Here is a 24,578-nt window from a genome sequence, read left to right as displayed (position 1 = left end):
AACAAACACTCATCATCCTACCTAACAAACACTCATCATCCCCATTTTATCAATACTCTCCATCGTAAGTCTTTATTAAAATAATACTAATTAACGATTGTAGTAGTAATAGTAATAATAATAATAATAATAATAATAATAATAATAATAAGAAGAAGAAGAAGAAGAAGAAGAAGAAGAAGAAGAAGAAGAAGAAGAAGAAGAAGAAGAAGAAGAAGAAGAAGAAGAAGAAGAAGAAGAGGAAGAAGAAGAAGAAGAAGAAGAAGAAGAAGAAGAAGAAGAAGAAGAAGAAGAAGAGGAAGAAGAAGAAGAAGAAGAAGAAGAAGAAGATATTCCCACTCATCACCCTCTCAGTCAGTCAGCCTGCCAGTCAGCCAGCCAGTCAGTCAGCCTGCCAGTCAGCCAACGAGCCAGCCAGCCAGTCAGTCAGCCTGCCAGTCAATCAGATATGCATAGATGTAGTTGGCAAGCCTGCTGACACAGGTGAGGTTGGCAGGCCTACTGACACATGTGAGGGTGGCAGGCCTGCTGACACAGGTGAGGATGGCAGACCTGCTGACCCAGGTGAGTTTGGCAGACCTGCTAACATAGGTGAAGTTGGCAGGCCTGCTTACACAGATGAGGTTGGCAGGCCTGATTACACAGGTGAGGGTGGAAGGCCTGCTGACACATGTGAGGTTGACATTCCTGCTGACACAGGTGAGGTTGGCAGGCCTGCTGACACAGGTGAGGTTGGCAGGCCTGCTGACACAGGTGAGGTTGTCAGGCCTGCTGGCACAGGTGAGCGGGTTGCCATAGAGATGCTCACTGAGTTGCCAGAGGCTTTCATCAAGACTGTAAGGTACTGTGACTCCCCTGCTACCCTGCCACACTGCTACCTGGCACCCTGCTACACTGCTAGCCTGGCACCCTGCTAGCCTGGCACCCTGCTACCCTGGCACCCTGCTACACTGCTAGCCTGGCACCCTGCTAGCCTGGCACCCTGCTACCCTGCCACCCTGCTACCTGGCACCCTGCTACACTGCTAGCCTGGCACCCTGCTACCCTGGCACCCTGGCACTCTGCAACCTTACCGCCTTGCTACCTGGCACCTAGTTGCCCTGCTAGTCTGGCACCCTACTACCATGCCACCCTGCTACCCTGCTATCCTGTTAACCTGCCAACATGCTAGCCTGCTACCATACAACCCTGGCACCTTCCTAACATGGCACCCTGCTTCCATGGCACCCTGCTACCATGACACTCTGCTACCCTGTTGGCCTGGCAACCTGCTACCCTGCCACCCTGCTACCTGGCACCCTGCTACACTGCTAGCCTGGTACCCTGCTACCCTGGCACCCTGGCACTCTGCAACCTTACCGCCTTGCTACCTGGCACCTAGTTACCCTGCTAGTCTGGCACCCTACTACCATGCCACCCTGCTACCCTGCTATCCTGTTAACCTGCCAACATGCTAGCCTGCTACCATACAACCCTGGCACCTTCCTAACATGGCACCCTGCTTCCATGGCACCCTGCTACCATGACACTCTGCTACCCTGTTGGCCTGGCAACCTGCTACCCTGCCACCCTGCTACATGGCACCCTGCTACACTGCTAGCCTGGCACCCTGATACCCTTGCACCCTGGCACTCTGCAACCTTACCGCCTTGCTACCTGGCACCTTGTTACCCTGCTAGTCTGGTACCCTACTACCATGCCACCCTGCTACCCTGCTATCCTGCTAACCTGCCAACATGCTAGCCTGCTACCATGCAACCCTGGCACCTTCCTAACATGGCACCCTGTTACCATGGCACCCTGCTACCATGACACTCTGCTACCCTGTTAGCCTGGCAACCTGCTACCCTGGCACCCCGCAACCCTGCTTACCAGGCACCCTCCTACCCTGGCACCCTGGAACCCTGGCACCCAGACACCCTGCTACCCTGCCACCCTGTTACTCTATCACCCTGCTACCCTGACACCCTAACATTCTGCTACCCTGTCATCCTGCTATCCTGTCACCCAGCTACTTTGACACCCTGACACCTTGCTACCCTTGTCACCCTGCCACCCTAATACTCTGGCACCCTGCTATCCTGCCACCCTGCTATCCTGCTACCCAGCTTCCTACTACCCTGGCAAGCTGCTTCCCTGCTACCATGGCACCCTGCTATCTTGCTATCCTGGCACCCTGCTATCTTGCTACCCTGGTACCCTGCTACCCTACTATTCTGCTATCCTGCTACCTTGCCACTCTGCTACCCTGCTATCCTGCTACGCTGGCAAACTGCTACCCTGTTACACTGGCACCCTGCTATCCTACTCTGCCACAATGCTATCCTGCTACCCTGGCACACTGCTGTCCTGCTACCCCTGGCACCTTGCCACTCTGCTACCCTGCTAGCCTGCCACCCTGCTACCCTGCTACCCTACTATCCTGCTACCCTGGCACCCGGCTACCCTGATATTCTGCTACCCTGCCACGCTGGTACCCTGCTATCCTGATACACTGCTAGCCTGCCACCCTGCTACCCTGGCACCCTGTTACCCTACTATCCTGCTACCCTGGCACCCTGCTACACTGGCACCCTGCTACCCTGGCACCCTGCTGTCCTGCTACCCTGACACCCTGCTACCCTGGCACCCTGCTACCCTGGCACCCTGCTACTCTGGCACCCTGCTACCCTGGCACCCTGCTACCCTGGCACCCTGCTACCCTGGCACCCTGCTACCCTGGCACCCTGCTACCCTGGCACCCTGCTACCCTACTATCCTTCTACCCTGGCACCATGCTACCCTGACATTCTGCTACCCTGCCACCCTGCTAGCCTGATACACTGCTACCCTTCTACCCGGCACCCTGCTATCCTGCTACCCTGGCACCCTGCCACCCTGGCCCCTGCTACCCTGGCACAGTGCTACCCTGGCACTCTGCTATCCTAGCACTCTACTATCTTGCTACCCTGCTATCCTACTACCCTGGCACCATGCTTCCCTACTATCTTGCTACCCTGCCACCCTGCCACCCTATCACCCTGCTATCCTGCTACCCTGGCACCCTGCTCCCCTACTATCCTGCTACCCTTACACCCTGCAACTCTGCTATCCTGCTAACCTGCCAGCCTTCCACCCTGCTACCCAGATACACTGCTGCCCTGCTACCCTGGCATCCTGCTATCCTGCTACCCTGGCACCCTGCTTTCCTACTATCCTGCTACCCTGGCATTCTGCTACCCTGTTATCCTGCTACGCTGCCACCCTGCCACTCTGCTAGCCTGATACACTGCTACCCTGGTACCCTGCTAACCTGGCACCCCGCTACCCTGCTATCCTGCTACCCTGGCACTCTGCTATCCTGCTACCCTGGCATTCTACTACCCAGTTATCCTGCTACCTTGCCACCCTGCCACCCTGATACACTGCTACCCTGCTTCCCTGGCACCCTGCTACCCTCCTATCCTGCGACCGTGGCACCCTGCTACCCTGGCACGCTGCTACCCTGGCACCCTGCTATCCTGGCACCTTGCTACCCTGCTATCCTGCTACTCTGGCACAGTGCTATCCTGGCACCCTCTTACCTTCTATCCTGCTGCCCTGGCTCCCTGCTTTCCTGGTAACCTGCTACCCTGGCATCTTGCTACCCTGCTATCCTACTACCCTGCCACCCTTCTTCCCTGCTGCCCTGCTATCCTGCTACCCTGCTACCTTGACACCCTGCTACCTTGCCATCCTACTACCCTGGCACCCTGCTACTCTGCTATCCTGATACAGTTGCACCCTGCTCCCCTACTATCCAGCTACCCTATCATTCTGCTACCCTTCTATCCTGCTACCCTGATACCCTGCCCTCTGCTACCCTGATACACTGCTACCCTGCTACCCTGGCATCCTGCTACCCTGGCACCCTGCTACCCTGGCACCCTGCTACCCTGGCACTCTGCTATTCTTGCAGCCTACTATCCTGCTACTCTGGCACCATGCTACCCTGCTATCCTGCTACAGTGGCACCCTGCTCCCCTACTATCCTGCTACTCTATCATTCTGCTACCCTGTTATCCTGCTACCCTGCCATCTTGCCACTCTGCTACCCTGATACACTGCTACCCTGGCGCCCTGCTTTTTCTAGCATCCTACTATCCTGCTACTCTGGCACCCTGCTCCCCTACTATCCTGCTACCCTTGCACCCTGCAACCCTGCTATCCTGCTACCCTGCCACCCTGCAACCCAGATACACTGCTACCCTGGCACCCTGCTACCCTGCTATCCTGGTATATTGCTATCCTGCTACCTTGACATTCTGTCACCCAGTTATCCTGCTACCCTGTCACCCTGCTAACCTAATACATTGCTACCCTACTACCCTGGCACCCTGCTACCCTGCCACCCTGCTACACTGATACATTGCTACCCTACTACCCGGGCACCCTGCTACGCTGCTATCCTGCTACCCTGCTATTCTACTACCCTGGCATTCTGTTACCCAGTTATCCTGCTACCCTACTACCCTGGCACCCTGCTACCCTGCTATCCTGCTCCCCTACTATCCTGCTATCCTGGTATTCTCTAACCCAGTTATCCTGCTACCCTGCCTCCCTGCCACCCTGCTACCCTGATACACTGCTACCCTACTACCCTGTCACCCTGCTATCCTGCTACCCTGGCATCCTACTACCATGGCACACTGCTACTCTGGCACCCTGCTACCCTGGTACCCTGCTACCCTGGCACCTTCCTACCCTGCTATCCTACTACCCTGCCACCCTGCTTTCCTGCTGCCCTGCTATCCTGCTACCCTACTACCTTGACACCCTGCTACCCTGCCATCCAGCTACCCTGGCACCATGCTACCCTGGCACCATGCTACCCTGGCACCCTGCTACCCTGGCACACTGCTACACCCTGGCTCCCTGCTATCCTGGCACCCTGCTACCCAGGCACACTGCTACCCTAGCTCCCTGCTACCCTGGCACACTGCTACCCTGGCACACTGCTACCCTGACACCCTGCTACCCAGCTATCCTGCTACCCTGGCACCCTACTACCCAGCTATCCTGCTACCCTGGCACCCTGCTATCCTGCTACCAGGCTACCCTTGCACCCTGCTGCCCTGGCACACTACTACACTGGCACCCTGCTATCCTGCTACCCTGGCACCCTGCTACCCGGCTATCGTGCAACTTTGGCACCCAGCTACCCTTGCACCCTGCTACCCTGGCACATTGCTACCTTGGCACCCTACTATACTAGCACCCTGCTACCCTGCTAAATTGGCACTCTGCTACCCTAGCACTCTTCTACCCTGACACCCTGCTACCATGGCTCTCTGCTGCCCTGCTAAACTGGCACTCTGCTATCCTGGCACCCTGCTATCTTGGCACTCTGCTATCCTGGCACCCTGCTATCTTGGCACTCTGCTGTTCTGACACCCTGCTATCCTGGTTATATACATCACCATCTAGTTATATACATCAGCCTTTATGTTCTATACATCACCATTTAGTTATATACATCAATACCTAGGTTATATACATCACTATCTCTGTTACATACATCACCACCAAGATTATATACATCACCATCTAGGTTACATCACCATTTATGTTATATACATCACCATCTAGGTTACATCACCATTTATGTTATATACATCACCATCTATGTTATATACATCACCATCTATGTTATATACACCACCATCTATGTTATATACATCACCATCTATGTTATATACATCACCATCTATGTTATATACATCACCATCTATGTTATATACATCACCATCTATGTTATATACACCACCATCTATGTTATATACATCACCATCTATGTTATATACATCACCATCTATGTTATATACATCACCATCTATGTTATATACATCACCATCTATGTTATATACATCACCATCTATGTTATATACATCACCATCTATGTTATATACACCACCATCTATGTTATATACACCACCATCTATGTTATATACATCACCATCTATGTTATATACATCACCATCTATGTTATATACATCACCATCTATGTTATATACATCACCATCTATGTTATATACACCACCATCTATGTTATATACATCACCACCTAGGTTATATACACCACCATCTATGTTATATACATCACCATCTATGTTATATACATCACCACCTAGGTTATATACACCACCATCTATGTTATATACATCACCATCTATGTTATATACATCACCATCTATGTTATATACACCACCATCTATGTTATATACATCACCACCTAGGTTATATACACCACCATCTATGTTATATACATCACCACCTATATTAGTATTGTTTAATTTTCATACATATAAATTTTTCAAATTCTAGCTTTTTCACTTCATTTTTTTTTTCCGTGTTTATAATATGACTTTTTCTTACATTTCCTATATGCCTCTTTCTTTGCACTTCTTCTCTGCTATCTTTCTGATTTTCTAATTTTTTTTAAATTTCTAAATTGTCGTTTTTACATGAGTTGTTCCAACAATTTTTGACGGCAATATTTTGTGTGATGGAGACCATCACAACGATGTTTCACCTGGACAGTCTTCTCATAAGCTCATTAACATTTACACACATGCAAAAATAAATATGGGACGAGAAATAAACCGGATTTAACAACAAAGCCTGGTTTAAACCTTATTGTTTTAATTTTACCAGGTATATATATATGTATATTATATATATATATTATATATATTATATATATATATATATATATATATTTATATATATATATATGATTGAACTTTGTATAGAAAGGGGTTTAGTTATAGGTAATACATATTTTAAGAAAAAGAGGATAAATAAGTATACACGATATGATGTAGGGCGAAATGACAGTAGTTTGTTGGATTATGTATTGGTAGATAAAAGACTGTTGAGTAGACTTCAGGATGTACATGTTTATAGAGGGGCCACAGATATATCAGATCACTTTCTAGTTGTAGCTATACTGAGAGTAAAAGGTAGATGGGATACAAGGAGAATAGAAGCATCAGGGAAGAGAGAGGTGAAGGTTTATAAACTAAAAGAGGAGGCAGTTAGGGTAAGATATAAACAGCTATTGGAGGATAGATGGGCTAATGAGAGCATAGGCAATGGGGTCGAAGAGGTATGGGGTAGGTTTAAAAATGTAGTGTTAGAGTGTTCAGCAGAAGTTTGTGGTTACAGGAAAGTGGGTGCAGGAGGGAAGAGGAGCGATTGGTGGAATGATGATGTAAAGAGAGTAGTAAGGGAGAAAAAGTTAGCATATGAGAAGTTTTTACAAAGTAGAAGTGATGCAAGGAGGGAAGAGTATATGGAGAAAAAGAGAGAAGTTAAGAGAGTGGTGAAGCAATGTAAAAAGAGAGCAAATGAGAGAGTGGGTGAGATGTTATCAACAAATTTTGTTGAAAATAAGAAAAAGTTTTGGAGTGAGATTAACAAGTTAAGAAAGCCTAGAGAACAAATGGATTTGTCAGTTAAAAATAGGAGAGGAGAGTTATTAAATGGAGAGTTAGAGGTATTGGGAAGATGGAAGGAATATTTTGAGGAATTGTTAAATGTTGATGAAGATAGGGAAGCTGTGATTTCGTGTATAGGGCAAGGAGGAATAACATCTTGTAGGAGTGAGGAAGAGCCAGTTGTGAGTGTGGGGGAAGTTCGTGAGGCAGTAGGTAAAATGAAAGGGGGTAAGGCAGCCGGGATTGATGGGATAAAGATAGAAATGTTAAAAGCAGGTGGGGATATAGTTTTGGAGTGGTTGGTGCAATTATTTAATAAATGTATGGAAGAGGGTAAGGTACCTAGGGATTGGCAGAGAGCATGCATAGTTCCTTTGTATAAAGGCAAAGGGGATAAAAGAGAGTGCAAAAATTATAGGGGGATAAGTCTGTTGAGTGTACCTGGTAAAGTGTATGGTAGAGTTATAATTGAAAGAATTAAGAGTAAGACGGAGAATAGGATAGCAGATGAACAAGGAGGCTTTAGGAAAGGTAGGGGGTGTGTGGACCAGGTGTTTACAGTGAAACATATAAGTGAACAGTATTTAGATAAGGCTAAAGAGGTCTTTGTGGCATTTATGGATTTGGAAAAGGCGTATGACAGGGTGGATAGGGGGGCAATGTGGCAGATGTTGCAAGTGTATGGTGTAGGAGGTAGGTTACTGAAAGCAGTGAAGAGTTTTTACGAGGATAGTGAGGCTCAAGTTAGAGTATGTAGGAAAGAGGGAAATTTTTTCCCAGTAAAAGTAGGCCTTAGACAAGGATGTGTGATGTCACCGTGGTTGTTTAATATATTTATAGATGGGGTTGTAAGAGAAGTAAATGCGAGGGTTTTGGCAAGAGGCGTGGAGTTAAAAGATAAAGAATCACACACAAAGTGGGAGTTGTCACAGCTGCTCTTTGCTGATGACACTGTGCTCTTGGGAGATTCTGAAGAGAAGTTGCAGAGATTGGTGGATGAATTTGGTAGGGTGTGCAAAAGAAGAAAATTAAAGGTGAATACAGGAAAGAGTAAGGTTATGAGGATAACAAAAAGATTAGGTGATGAAAGATTGAATATCAGATTGGAGGGAGAGAGTATGGAGGAGGTGAACGTATTCAGATATTTGGGAGTGGACGTGTCAGCGGATGGGTCTATGAAAGATGAGGTGAATCATAGAATTGATGAGGGAAAAAGAGTGAGTGGTGCACTTAGGAGTCTGTGGAAACAAAGAACTTTGTCCTTGGAGGCAAAGAGGGGAATGTATGAGAGTATAGTTTTACCAACGCTCTTATATGGGTGTGAAGCGTGGGTGATGAATGTTGCAGCGAGGAGAAGGCTGGAGGCAGTGGAGATGTCATGTCTGAGGGCAATGTGTGGTGTGAATATAATGCAGAGAATTCGTAGTTTGGAAGTTAGGAGGAGGTGCGGGATTACCAAAACTGTTGTCCAGAGGGCTGAGGAAGGGTTGTTGAGGTGGTTCGGACATGTAGAGAGAATGGAGCGAAACAGAATGACTTCAAGAGTGTATCAGTCTGTAGTGGAAGGAAGGCGGGGTAGGGGTCGGCCTAGGAAGGGTTGGAGGGAGGGGGTAAAGGAGGTTTTGTGTGCGAGGGGCTTGGACTTCCAGCAGGCATGCGTGAGCGTGTTTGATAGGAGTGAATGGAGACAAATGGTTTTTAATACTTGACGTGCTGTTGGAGTGTGAGCAAAGTAACATTTATGAAGGGATTCAGGGAAACCGGCAGGCCGGACTTGAGTCCTGGAGATGGGAAGTACAGTGCCTGCACTCTGAAGGAGGGGTGTTAATGTTGCAGTTTAAAAACTGTAGTGTAAAGCACCCTTCTGGCAAGACAGTGATGGAGTCACATTAAAATTGATTATGTATGTTGATAATTCCCATTCCACTTTCCAAGGTATTGCTGAGAGGTTTACGAGGCGGGTGAGTCAGGAGACTGGTCAGTGTGCTGGTACTTACGATCTCCCGGGAACTTTGGGCTGGAGTCTGAAGATGTTTTCTCTAAGGGGCACCTAAGTTCCCCCGTCTTTTAGTAACATATTCATTTTTTTCACTATAATCTACGTTATCCATAATTACTATCGCATTTACTTTGTCTGTTTCTTCGTAAAACAAAGCAAATGCGATAGTGATTATGTATAAGGTAGATTATAGTGGATAAATGAATATGTTATTAGAAGACTGGGAACTTACGTGCCAGTTAATGTTTGGGTACAGTTACCTCCCTCATGAACCTCCTCTAAATCCACTCTGAGTCTACCTGGAGGGTGTTCTGGGGGTCAACGCCCCCGCAACCCAGTCCATGACCAGGCCTCCCGGTAGATCAAGGCCTGTTCAACCAGGCTGTTACTGCTGGCCGCACGTAGTGCAACGTACGAGCCACAGCCCGGCAGATCGGCTACTGACTTTAAGCATCTGTCTTGCTCCCTCTTGAAGGCAGTCAGGGGGGGGGGGATCTATTGGTGATTTCCTTTATGCTTAGTAAAGCGCAATTATTTTCGAAAACGGAAATTAAACAGCTCGTACTCTGAAGGTCTTTCCATGTGCTATTTTGCTATTTAATTTCGAAAATCCTTTTCAAACGCGTTTACGAAAAATTGAACAATATACGAGTAGTTGAGTTTTATAGGAGAGTTGACCGTAATAAAGAATAATCACTCATATGATGTTGGGAGACGACACCAACAAGTTGGTAAGACACCTGTGCAATAATTAGGTATCTTTATTACGAAACATTCCGCCTACACAGCAGGCTTCATTAGTCGAACACATCTTTACAGCAGATGTTGTAGAGATTTAAGAAGATGTAAACAGTCCATCACACCCGAAGAGGTAGTTTTGAGGTGGTGGCTGAGGGACTGACAGCCTCAAAATGATAACTAGATGTCAGGAAGACAGGTCCTCCTGAGAGAGAGAAAGAGAAAGAGAGAGAGAGACGGAGGGAGGGAGGGAGGGAGGGAGGGAGGGAGAAAGAGAGAGAGTCAAAGTACCACACTTGGTTCCACTTGGAGGACAGTGAGAAGTGAGCTTCTACACAACAAGACGGGTAGCCAACAGTAACTACACTCTGTAACCTTCTCCAGAACATCACTTCATCTGAGATCATTTATTCTCAGGATGACTCGAGTGTGGAACATGTTCGTAGAGCATAATAATAACGAAGTAAAGTCGGTTGACAAAATGAAATTGCTGGCCCACAGATGGCTCCACTTCCACAGCTCTTGGCTTGTGAATAAAGTTAAAAACCCTTACCCTAACCTTGTAAAACCCTGTGTAAGAGAGAGAGAGAGAGAGAGAGAAATAGCTTGTCAATAAAGCTAGGGATCCTTAACCTTGTCAAACCCTGTGTAAAAAGAGAGAGAGAGAGAGAGAGAGAGAGAGAGAGAGAGAGAGAAGTACAGCATAATGATGTCAACGAGATAAAGTCAGTTGATCAAATGAAAATGCTGGCCCACAGATGGCTCCAACTTCATCCTGTCCCGTACTTGTATGTCTCATAACAATAAAAATGCTTTCAAATGAGCTGATGTAGGTAACAGCTCTTAGCTTGCCAATAAAGTTAGGAATCCTTAACCTGTAAATAGCTGTCAATAAAGCTAGGGATCCTTAACCTTGTCAAACCCTGTGTAAAAAAAAAAAAAAAAAAAAAAAAGGTAAGGTAAGGGAACGCAAGGGAAGGTAAGGGAAGGTAAGGGAAGGTAAGGGAATGTAAGGGAAGGCAAGAGAAGGTAAGGGAAGGTAAGGGAAGGCAATGGAAGGTAAGGGAAGGCAATGGAAGGTAAGGGAAGGCAAGGGAAGGTAAGGGAAGGCAAGGGAAGGCAAGGAAAGGTAAGGGAAGGCAAGGGAAGGTAAGGGAAGGCAAGGGAATGTAAGGGAAGGCAAGGGAAGGTAAGGGAAGGCAAGGGAAGGTAAGGGAAGGCAAGGGAAGGTAAGGGAAGGCAAGGGAAAGTACGGGAAGGTAAAGGAAGGTAAAGGAATGTAAGGGAAAGTAAGGGAAGGCAAGGGAAGGTAAGGGAAGGTAAGGGAATGTAAGGGAAGGCAAGAGAAGGTAAGGGAAGGTAAGGGAAGGCAATGGAAGGTAAGGGAAGGCAATGGAAGGTAAGGGAAGGCAAGGGAAAGTACGGGAAGGTAAAGGAAGGTAAAGGAATGTAAGGGAAAGTAAGGGAAGGCAAGGGAAGGTAAGGGAAGGCAAGGGAAGGTAAGGGAAGGCAAGGGAAGGAAAGGGAAGGTAAGGGAAGGTAAGAGAAGGTAAGGGAAGGCAAGGGAAGGTAAGGGAAGGGAAGGCAAGGCAAGGGAAGGCAAGGGGGGTTAAGGGAAGGCAAGGGAAGCTAGGGGAAGGTAAGGGAAGGCAAGGGAAGCTAAGGGAAGGTAAGGGAAGGTAAGGAAAGACAAGAGAAGGTAAGGGAAGGTAAGGGAAGGCAAGGGAAGGTAAGGGAAGGCAAGGGAAGGTAAGGGAAGGCAAGGGAAGGCAAGGAAAGGTAAGGGAAGGCAAGGGAAGGTAAGGGAAGGCAAGGGAAGGTAAGGGAAGGCAAGGGAAGGCAAGGAAAGGTAAGGGAAGGCAAGGGAAGGTAAGGGAAGGCAAGGGAATGTAAGGGAAGGCAAGGGAAGGTAAGGGAAGGCAAGGGAAGGTAAGGGAAGGCAAGGGAAGGTAAGGGAAGGCAAGGGAAAGTACGGGAAGGTAAAGGAAGGTAAAGGAATGTAAGGGAAAGTAAGGGAAGGCAAGGGAAGGTAAGGGAAGGCAAGGGAAGGTAAGGGAAGGCAAGGGAAGGTAAGGGAAGGCAAGGGAAGGTAAGAGAAGGTAAGGGAAGGCAAGGGAAGGTAAGGGAAGGGAAGGCAAGGCAAGGGAAGGCAAGGGGGGGTAAGGGAAGGCAAAGGAAGCTAAGGGAAGGTAAGGGAAGGGAAGGGAAGCTAAGGGAAGGTAAGGGAAGGGAAGGTAATAGAAGGTAAGGAAAGACAAGAGAAGGTAAGGGAAGGTAAGGGAAGGCAAGGGAAGGTAAGGGATGGCAAGGGAAGGTAAGGGAAGACAAGGGAAGGTATGGGAAGGTAAGGGAAGGCAAGGGAAGGTAAGGGAAGGTAAGGGAAGGCAAGGGAAGGTAAGGGAAGTCAGTGGACTGGTGAGCCAGTGGACTGGTAAGCCAGTAGACTGGTAAGTCAGCAGACTGGTAAGTCAGTGGACTGGTAAGCCAGTGGACTGGTAAGTCAGTAGAGTCAGTGGACTGCTAAGTCAGTGAGCTGGTAAGTCAGTAGACTGGTAAGTCAGTGGACTGGTAAGTCAGTAGACTGGTAAGTCAGTAGACTGGTAAGTCAGTGGACTGGTAAGTGAGTAGACTGGTAAGTCAGTGGACTGGTAAGTCAGTGGACTGGTAAGTCAGTGGACTGGTAAGTCAGTGGACTGGTAAGTCAGTGGACTGGTAAGCCAATGGACTGGTAAGTCAGTGGACTGGTAAGTCAGTGGACTGGTAAGTCAGCTTGTGGTCTGTACAACCGGGTTCACTCCTAACACTGGTTGTGTTACTGAACAGTTTTCTTGCAGTTGTCACCACGCATGAACCTGGGTGTTCGTGCAACCACGTTTGTTGAACACGAGTCAACGGTCCATCTCCTCATTCCTTAGTATCTGCTGAAGAGGACCTCAACTGGAGGTCAGAACATACTGACTGTCTTTTTTCCTTAATTTTGTCTCAGGGACCTGGATAATAATATTCTCCTTTGGGTCCCATCCTAGGGATGAACTTCGAGATGAGCTGAGGTAAGATAGCAGAACCTAGCTTATAAATAAGCTGTGGAAGGTTAACACATCATAACCAGGTGGCCCGGTGGCCTGGTGGCTAAAGCTCCCGCTTCACACACGGAGGGCCCGGGTTCGATTCCCGGCGGGTGGAAACATTTCGACACGTTTCCTTACACCTGTTGTCCTGTTCACCTAGCAGCAAATAGGTACCTGGGTGTTAGTCGACTGGTGTGGGTCGCATCCTGGGGGACAAGATTAAGGACCCCAATGGAAATAAGTTAGACAGTCCTCGATGACGCACTGACTTTCTTGGGTTATCCTGGGTGGCTAACCCTCAGGGGTTAAAAATCCGAACGAAATCTTATCTTATCTTAACGATGTAGTATAGATCAAACTGTGGAAAACGACACTTATGTAGAGTTCAGGTTATTTATTAAAGAAAACGTTTCGCCTCGAGTAACTTTTTCAATCCTATTACAGAGAAAACTGAGACAGGAGTAGTGGCAGGAGTCAGGTGGAAAGTTGCGAGTGTAGTAGTAGTGGTGGTAGTTGTAGTAGTGGTTATAGCATTAATAGTGACAGTAATAGGAGTAATGGTAGTAATAGCAGTAGTATTGGTAGTAGTAGTAGTTAGAGTAGTAATAGTACTGGTGTTAATAGTAGCAGTGGTAAGAGTGGTAATAGTAATGGTAGTAGTTGTAGTAGTGGTGGTGATAGTAGTAGTAGTAGTAGTAGTGGAAGTAGCAGTAATAGTAGTGATGGTATTAGTAGTAGTGACAGTAGTACTAGTAGTAGAAATGCTAGTAGTAGTAGCACTATTGATGATAGTAGTAGTAGTAGTGGTTGTAGCAGTACATGTTTATTTCTACATCTTGCCGGTATCACTATATAATTTCTCAGTCTAGACCGAGGAAGGGAATTTGTACCATAACAACGACCACAACAACAACACCAAAAGAATGCTACGTAATAGGCCGCAGAGGCAACTAATGTGACATTTTATTGCGGCAATAAAGTGTGTACTAAGACCAAAAGAAGAGTTGTAACTATCTAGCGAAGAAGCTTTAATAATTTTGAAGATGAAGAAAAAGTGAAGGTTTAATCAGCCAGTAAGAGAGATTGAGTGCAGAATGAGAGAGTGAAACACAGGCAAGTTTGTGAACAGACGATGGGACGGTTCTGTATGTACTCAGAGAAAACACACACACACACACACACACACACACACACACACGCGGGACCAGGAGCTGAGTCTCGACCCCTGCAACCACAATTAGGTGAGTACACACACACACATTTTCAAGGCAGAATCAGATTGAAACAGGCTCCTGCGGGAGAAAGCACGACTAAGGGACAAATCGGACTACCAGAGATTGTACCTCGACCAAGACAGAACACAAAAAGAAAGGAGGATGCTGAAAGAGAGGGTGCAAAGATGCTAGGAGGACCGAGAGGCAAAGACGGAGATGAGCAGGAGGACCCAGACCCACGTGGAAGAGCAAACAACCTCCTTCAGAACAACCCACAGAAGGAAACCAACCACGGCAACCCCAAAGCAACCGAGCAATCTAAACCAAAACACCGACACTGAACCCTCTGCCCCCACCCTTTCATCACAAACCCTACCCCCCAGCAACTTCCCACACTCCCCGGCCAGGGCTTCCGCTCCCATAACCCCACCATTCTCCCCAGACCACAGTTTTAGAAAAGAAGTTGGAGGTTTGGTATATGAATGCGGATGGAATATCGAATAAATGTGAGGAGTGGCATGAAAGAATCAAGGAGACGTCCCCATACATCATAGCAGTCACAGAAACGAAACTCACTGGGATAACAGACGCAATCTTCCCACCCAGATATCAGAGCATGAGGAAAGATAGGAGCAGAGGGAGAGGAGGGGTTGCACTGCTCACTAAAAACCGCTGGCGATTTGAGGAAATAGAAGGACTAGACGAGATTATAGAAAAGGATTACATAGTAGGTACAATTCAGTCTGGGGGACATAAGGTAGTCATTGCAGTGATGTATAACCCGCCACAGAAATGCAGGAGGCCAAGAGAGGAATATGAAGAGAGCAACAGACCAATGGTGGACACACTAGCTGAGGTGGCCAGAAGAGCTCACTCGAGTAGAGCAAAGTTACTGGTTATGGGCGATTTCGACCACAGGGAGATTGATTGGGAAACCCTGGAGCCACATGGGGTCCCGAAACATGGAGAGCCAAGATGATGGAAGTGGTACTAGAAAACCTCATGCATCAACATGTTAGGGACACTACCAGAGAAAGAGGGGAGGATGAACCAATAAGACTGGACCTCGTGTTCAAGCTGAGTACATCGGACATTGAGGATGTCACATATGTAAGGCCCCTCGGAGCTAGTGATCACGTGGTTCTGAGCTCTGAATACATAGGGTTACAAGTGGAGAGGGTAACAGGAGAAGAATGGGAAAAGCCAAACTACAAAAGGAAGAACTACACAGGTATGAGGAACTTCCTGCAGGAGGTTCAGTGGGAAAGAGAACTGGCAGGAAAGTCAGTAAATGAAATGATGGACTACGTAACAACAAAATGCAAGGAGGCAGAGGAGAGATTTGTTCCCAAGGGCAACAGAAATAATAGGAAGACCAGAAGGAGTCCTTGGTTTACCCGAAGGTGTAGGGATGCAAAAACTAAGAGGACTAGAGAATGAAAAAAGTACAGAAGGCAAAAGACCCAGGAAAATAAAGAGATTAGTCGAAGAACCAGAAATGAATATGCGCAGCTGAGGAGGGAGGCCCAGCGACAGTACGAAAACAACATAGCATTGAAAGTTAAGTCTGACACGAAACTGCTGTATAGCCACATCAGGAGGAAGACAACAGTCAAGGACCAGGTTATCAGACTGAGGAAACAAGGTGGGGAGCTCACAAGAAACGACTATGAAGTATGTGAGGAGCTCAACACGGGATTTGAGGAAGTATTTACAGTGGAGACAGAAAGGACTCTGGAAAGACAGAACAGAGGGGTACACCAACAAGGGATATACCAAGACAAATTCGACAAAGAGTTGCAGCCCAGCCACCGTGGAGAGAAGACGTCGTCGTTCCAGCTCTTCTGCTGAGCAACTCTGAACACTGTTGCTCGAGAATTTACTTGGGTTATCCTGAGTAGTTCTTCACCAGAGCTGAGAGGAGACTTGCTTGCAGTCACTTCGAGCCCCATCCCATCAAGAGGGTAAGGCGGTGACTTGCTTGCTTGTTCACCCCTCTCATCCCCATCCCCCCATCCTTCCCCATCCTCCCCTCACCCATACATCAACACTGGCCCACACACTTAACACACTACATACATTGCTATCCTTCTGACTGTCCTATCTTCTTATTTTTCGGCAACTTCGCTTTGGCGAGTTAACACAAGGCATTTTGACCATCTGGTAGCCCGTGTGGTTTTTTAAAATCCAGCCGATCTTTGCCTTGGGCCCTTTCCCCTCACTACTCGAGGGTAGGCTATCTTAGGGGCTGACCTTCATAAGTCAGCTGAAATAGGATGTTAGGCTAACATTAAGGAAAGATACCTTTTTGTTAAGCAACTCCTCTGCCAGATGCACCTTCCCAGGCATCATGGCGAGGATTCGTGTAAGATTACGTATTAATGGAAATCAAATGTCCATAAAAGACATTCTCAATTGTATTTGCTCGAACTCAACTGTTGCTCCAGTGGATGTTTTTCAAACCCACGCTGGAGCAGTACTTCTCCTCTCTTCGGAAGAAGAGTTACTTCAACTCCTAAAGCATGATGTCTTGGATAAACTGAAGACTTCTGGTGTTATCCCAGTTGCACCTGACAGCTATCAAGCTCAGAGGACTGTGTTTGTGGCCAGAATCAACAGTTTTATGAAACAAAGCACTGTTAATGAAATTGTTGATAACATTAATGCTGAGAATTCTGACTTTAGGGCTGTAGAAGCACACAAATTCTCGAATCACAACAACAATAAGGTAACTTTAAAATTAATACTCGAGACACCTGAGGAGGCCAAACTTGTGTGTGAAAATGGCTTCAAATGTTTCAGTACCAGATGCACATCTGACCAAATTTCTATGGAACGTTTTATCAGTGTGACACAATGTTTCAAGTGTTATGCCTTTGGTCATAACAACAACAAATGCAGTATACAGGGGCAAATTTGTAGCATTTGCTCTGGCCAACATTCCTATCGTGATTGTACCAATAAAAATACACCTAAATGTGTCCTCTGTAATGGAAAACATCAGCTGTTTCTGCTATTTGTCCTGAAAGAAAAAAGGAAATGCAGAAAATTCTTGACGCCAAGAAACTGTCCACTTCTAAGAAGACCACTCCCCAGGCACCGCCAACCATGTCCCAAACTTCCTTCCCAGCTCTGCCTGGATCAAGTGGGACTCCTCAGGTCTCTACCAATGGTTCCAATGTTTGGAATTCTGCCCCTCTTGGAGAGCCCCAATCTAACCCTCACTTACAACAGACACAACAACAAGGTTCAGTCGCATCTCATGTGTCTCAGGTATCCACAGACGGGGATATAACGAGAGCACAACTAATGTACTTGGTGGCCAAAGACACAGCTGGTGGTGATATTCAACTCTGCTCTCGTGTTTTAAATGATCTGTTAAAGGCTAATGGGATCACTCCCATCATTATCCCTGAAAATGTGAAGGCCATTATGACCCAGCCTTCTCATAACAAGAAGTATGTACCATACTCTACATCTAAAAATAAGCCTAAGTCATCCCTGGCCCAGGGATCGCCCTCCTCGCAAACCCAGGTTGTCAACTCTCAACCCAATAAGTCAACACCTGAACATAACAATGCCCCAGAAAGTGGTGCCTACTCTCCCGCTATTGTAGCTGAACCTGTTGAACAGGAACTTTCCCAAGGTAACTCACCTTGCCTATCTAATATTCCCTTGGAGCCTACACAGTCTCCCATTAACTCTCACGAGCCTCTGCTTCCTGAAACTGAGAATAGCATACCTCAGTTTTATGATGATGACTCTAACGACTCTAATGAGTCTGTTAATATTACTGCCTCTAGTGAAGATGATGGCATTTTTAATACACAAGCATCCACGCAAAAGTTCCCTCCTCCCCTTGACGAGTCCAGCAGGGATAGTGTAGATACAACACATAACATTACTTGCAGGCGTTCAGAACGCAGTATACGAGCGAAGAATAAGCAATAATGGGGATTACAATCTTCCAACTTAATGTTCAACATTTCTTTAATAACCGTTACCTTCTTGAGGTTGAACTACATAACTACAATCCCGATGTTATACTTTTGAACGAGACAGCTGTAAGAGTTGATCAACATATTAAATTACGTGGATACTGTACTGTTGAAAAATCGAGAGGACCGTTTAGTGGTGTAGCCATCTTGGTTAAATTAGGATATACATTTAAAAATATTCATGTGGATGAAGATAACATTCTTGCAATAGAACTAACAACGTCGCATGGACAACTAGTGATAGGAACTGGATATTTTCCCCCGAGACAGCCATATATAGAGTCAATTCCTCTACATAGGATATTAAGCAGAAATATTCCAGCAATTCTAGCTGGAGATTTTAATGCTCATCACCCTGCCCTCTTCAACTGTGGAGCTGGTATTCCACTGGGTGACTTAAAAGGAAAACAACTCTTTAATATCATGACAGCTAGAAACTTGTCATTTCAAGGCCCATTCTTCAAATCGTACATTGGACCTCATCCAGGAACACCAGATATAGTACTGACAAACAGAGACTGTGACATCTTTCACTGTCGTATATCTCCTGGTGGAAATGTAGGATCTGACCATATCCCTGTTATAATACAACTACAAACTTCTCCATTTAGAATACCTGTACCTCCTAAACCCAATCTCAACACCCTAGGATTTGACCCCTTCAGGGCATATCTGGGTGAGGATGAAATTGTGTCTTTGGAAAATCTGCCTTCCAGTGCAATTGATGATGCAATCAGGTCCCTGCACAATCGAATAATTGAAGCTACCAATGCAACTTGCCAATTAGCTTCCACAAAGATATACCAGCAATATAAACCTACTAGAGAAATTAGAGACACTTTAAGAATTTATCAAGCAGAATGTCGAAGGCATCTTCAAACGCGACAACCACCAGCAGCTACACTGCACCGATTAAGGCACGAATTAATTAACATGATTAGTCAACACAAACGAGACATATGGAAATTTCTAGTTCTTCAAGCTAATCAATATAAACGTGAACCAGCAAAATTTTGGAGTAAGATCCGACAACTTTTAGGGGCAAAGCACAAGGCTCCTAACTACCTAGTTCATACCTTCACTGATGAGGATGATGAAGAAGTTGAAATTAAACTTGACGATCCACAGGACCAGGCTAATTTGATGGGTGATGTATGGGAGAAAATTCTCTCCCACAATAACAGTCGTCAATTTAATAATAATCATTATCAGTTAGTAAATGAATGGAGAGATGAGAACTTGGATGATCTACAACCACTACCTACCATCGATACTTCAACTCTTGAAGATACCCACCCGCTTACTAGACCTATTACATTACTAGAGATAAGTCAGGTTATTGGAAGAATGAGAAATAGAGCCCCTGGCCTCTCTGGAATAACAATGAAACAAATAAAGTACCTACCTAGAAATTGCAAACAGTCCTTGGTAAATATCTTTAATGCCATCTTGGCCTCAGGACATTTTCCAGTTGTTTTTAAGACTGCTAGAATGATCTTTCTTGCTATGCCCAATAAAGACATCCACCAACCTGGGAACTATAGACCTATATCTTTACTTGAAGTCACTGGAAAAGTTCTTGAGAAAGTCATTTCCAACAGATTGAATTACTATATGGAGTTTAATCACTTGTTTACTGAAAAACAATTTGGCTTTAGAACACATAGAGGTACCAATCATGCAATAAATGTTATTTTTGACACTGTAGCAAGTCTAAAACAGCAGGGCAATCTTGCCTTAATTGCCACCAGAGATGTTCATAAAGCTTTTGATAGCTTATGGCATGATGGCCTTATATACAAACTCATTGACCTACCAGACCATAACTGGACTTTTCTCAGAGTAATTTATAATTTCTTAACTCAAAGAAAAATCATTCCCACCTTTCATGGCAAGTCGACAGAACCTTTTATACCGACGGCTGGTGTCCCACAAGGTTCTTGTCTCAGTCCACTTCTGTTTAACATTTATGTGAATGACCTTCCTCAACCAGAGTTTAATGACACAATTGTGACACAGTTTGCAGATGATGTTATTCATGTCGTCTCATCAACTCCAGTAACAGGAAAATACAAGTATGAGAGAGTCATAGAAAAAATGAATATTGAACTTCGTCGAACATCTAATTGGGAGAAGAAATGGAGAATTACGACTAATCCTGACAAGGTCCTTGTTAGCACGATAGGATGTTTTGCATCAACCATCGAAGATAAAGGGGGTATCTCCATCAGAGGTACACCTGTAGCCATTAGAAACCCTAACAAGATCTTGGGATATGAAATAGACAGGCTGCTCCACTCAACATCTCATGTAACTAAAAAGATCAACACAGCCAAAGCCGGCCTTAGCAGTCTCTTTCGATTCAATCAAGCCCCTCAGCATGTCAAAAAACATCTGTATAAAATGATAATAAGACCTATACTTGAATACCCTTGTGTCCCAATGTCATTAACAACAAAGACCAACATGCTACGGTTACAAAGGGTCCAGAATAGAGCTCTTCGCTTTATTACCGATACCAGGAGGAGAGACAGAGTTAAAATGGCAGATTTACACACACAACAAGACATTACTGCCATAAATGTACGCCTTGACACTCTAAAAAAGAAACAACTTTATACAATGCAAGAACTATACATGCCAGATAGAGAACATCCTATACAAGTGATAAATACCACCGATTACACCATCAATACTCCGCCTCACAGGACTCAAAGAATGACTCTCCCACAGAGGGTTCGTCGTTTTATTCATAAAGATGATTACCCTCGACCCATGATTTTGAGTAACTTACCTGACGAAGAAGATTGGATACCACCAGAACCCTTCTATGTATACTGAGAAAATCATCGCCCCCAATTAGGGAGACATCTTAAATAACTTTCTAATGTAAAATTATGCTATTGACTATTGTTGGACACCACCATTAAGAAGCTATTGTCACGAGCTTAAATCCGGCCAGAAAATTATTGCCTTTCTTGTTGTATAAATATCCGTTGTGCAATCGCGAAAAAAAACAAAAAAAAAAAAAACAAAAAAAAAAAAAAAAAAAAAAAAAAAAAAAAAAAAAAAAAAAAAAAAGCAATTGCACCTTGTAAAACTACTACCAATTCAGAGTCATGTAGTTATATACCTATTATGTCTATGTGACTCTGATGGGTTAGTATTATACCTCTTAAAGAATATCTTATTCATTCACATACACTTTTTAATTTGCACCAAAGTGGTTGGGCCACTTACCTTTTATATCCTACCTCTCCCCCCCCCTCCAACCCTTTTCCAATATTTCCATCCTTACCCATCCTTCTTCCTTACCCATCTTACCAAAGCTCTGGTCATCAGAAGAAGAAGAAGGATATACCAACAAGTGTTGGATGAAATACACACAACTGAGTAGGTGAAGAGGTTGCTAAGTGACCTTGATATCTCAAAGGCGGTGGGACCGGACATCTCTCCGTTGGTCCTTAGAGAGGGATCAGAGATGCTGTGTGTGCCACTAACCACAATTTTCAACACATCCCTTGAAGACGGCAAACGTAGTCCCCATTTTTAAGAAAGGAGACTGAAACGAGGCACTAAACTACAGACCAGTATCACTGACGTGCATAGTATGCAAAGTCATGGAGAAGCTTATGAGGAGGAGAGTGATGGAACACCTGGAACGGAACAAGATTATAAACGACAACCAGCACAGATTCATGGAAGGCAAATCCTGTGTCACAAATCTACTTAAGTTTTACGACAAGGTAACAGAAGTAAGACACGAGAGAGAGGGGTGGGTTGATTGCATTTTCTTGGACTGCAAGAAGGCCTTCGACACAGTTCCTCACAAGAGATTAGTGCAGAAGCTAGAGGATCTGGCACGTATAACAGGAAGGGCACGGGAATGGATCAGAGAATACCTGACAGGGAGGCAACAACGAGTCATGGTACGTGATGATCACAGTGGGCGCCTGCGACGAGCGGGTTCCCACAGGGGTCAGTCCTAGGGCCAGTACTATTTTTGGTATATATGAATGACATGATGGAAGGGATAGACTCAGAAGCGTCCCTGTTCGCAGATGATGCGAAGTTAATGAGGAGAAGTAAATCGGATGAGGATCAGGCAGGACTACAAAGAAACCTGGACAGACTGGACGCGTGGTCCATCAACTGGATCCTCGAATTTAACCCCGCCAAATGCAAAGTATAGGCTAGGCGGCCAAAGACTTCAAACCTCACTCAAGGAGAAAGATCTTGGGGTGAGTATAATACCGAGCATGTCTCCGGAAGAACACATCAACCAGATAACTGCTGCAGCATGTGAGCGCCTGGCAAACCTGAGAAGAGCATTCCGATACCTCAGTAAGGAATAGTTCAAGACTCTGTACACCGTATAAGTCAGGCCCATACTGGAGTATGCAGCAGCAGTTTGGAACCCACACCTGGCCAAGCACTTCAAGAAATTAGAGAAAGTGCAAAGGTTTGCAACAAGGCTAGTTCCAGAGCTAAGGGGAATGTCCTACGAAGAAAGGTTAAGAGAAATCGGCCTGACGACACTGGAGGACAGGAGGGTTACGGGAGACATGATAACGACACAAAATACAGCGAGGAATAGATAAGGTGGACAGAGACAGGATGTTCCAGAGAGGGGACACATACACTAGGGGTCACAATTGGAAGTTGAAGACTCAGATGAGTCAAAAGGATGTTAAGAAGTATTTCTTCAGTCATAGAGTTGTCAGGAAGTGGAATAGTCTGGCGAGTAATGTAGTGGAGGCAGGAACCATACATAGTTTTAAGACGAGTTAGGAAAAAACTCACGGTTCAGGGAGAATGACCAAGTAGCGACCAGTGAAGAGGCGGGGCCAGGAGCTAGGACTCAACCCCTGCAACCTCAACTAGGTGAGTACAACTAGGTGAGTACAACTAGGTGAGTACACACACACACACACACACACACACACACACACACACAAGCACAGCCGTTGAGAGATAAGCACATTACCAGACCGACACATTTACATATATCTGTCTTACCTGTAAAGCTGATCGACTGACAGGAGAGTCGGGCCGTGAAGAGCTTCTGAGAGAAACGACCCTCGGCCGCCTCTCTGATCCCTTTGATCCCGGAATCACCAGCTGGATCCTCAGATGGAGAGAACCTTTCTGCAGTCTTCAGCAAGGAGTAGTCTCCAAGTGTAAGTTCCACTATCAGCCTACTCAAACAATCACAAATGACTAGTCTTTCCTCAAATGTTCCCAATGGGCCAGGTACAGACGGACCTTCCTGGAATAACACTGTAACTTAACTAGAGTGAAGGTCTGGTAGGAGCGTGAATGCGCTTCGCCTTATAATACAAATTATATTCCAAAATGAGTCAGTGATGTAGAGAAGTTTGTTGGGGCTACGAGTAAAAAAAAATTTAATATTTTCAGATAGTTTATAAAAACCAGGAAATGTCACATAAACCTCCGATAAAATGATTTTAAATTCAGCGTCTCTGAAAAAAAGGGGATAATTATATTAAGTTACGTATATTAATTATATTAAAGTAGGGTATATAAATTATATTAAGCAAAAGTATATTAATTATATTAAGCTAGGATATATTAATTATATTAACGTAGGGTGTATTAATTATATTAAGCTAGGGTGTATTAATTATATTAAGCTAGGGTGTATTAATTACTTTAAGCTAGGGTATATCAATTACTTTAAGCTAGGGTGTATTAATTACTTTAAGCTAGGGTGTATTAATTACTTTAAGCTAGGGTATATCAATTACTTTAAGCTAGGGTGTATTAATTACTTTAAGCTAGGGTGTATTAATTACTTTAAGCTAGGGTGTATTAATTACTTTAAGCTAGGGTGTATTAATTACTTTAAGCTAGGGTGTATTAATTACTTTAAGCTAGGGTGCATTAATTACTTTAAGCTAGGGTGTATTAATTACTTTAAGATGGGATATATTAATTACTTTAAGCTAGGGTGTATTAATTACTTTAAGCTAGGGTGTATTAATTACTTTAAGCTAGGGTGTATTAAATACTTTAAGCTAGGGTGTATTAATTACTTTAAGCTAGGGTGTATTAATTATTTTAAGCTAGGGTGTATTAATTAC

At 45.3% G+C, this 24,578-nt stretch overlaps 1 long non-coding RNA gene across 1 annotated transcript in view; it reads right to left on the bottom strand.

Annotated features, from left to right (window-relative positions):
- The window catches only part of LOC138852587 (uncharacterized), a 445,537-nt gene extending 421,587 nt beyond the window's left edge, over positions 1-23,950 (bottom strand). The window contains exon 1 of the long non-coding RNA XR_011391886.1: positions 23,494-23,950. This is a non-coding gene — a long non-coding RNA (uncharacterized lncRNA). The remainder of the gene's footprint in view (positions 1-23,493) is intronic.
- Positions 23,951-24,578: the final 628 nt, after the last annotated feature.

This window comes from Cherax quadricarinatus, chromosome 11 (genome assembly GCF_038502225.1).
Source record: "Cherax quadricarinatus isolate ZL_2023a chromosome 11, ASM3850222v1, whole genome shotgun sequence".
NCBI lineage: Eukaryota > Metazoa > Arthropoda > Malacostraca > Decapoda > Parastacidae > Cherax > Cherax quadricarinatus.
Note: the sequence above shows the minus strand (reverse complement) of the source record. Positions and strands in the feature narration are given on the sequence as shown.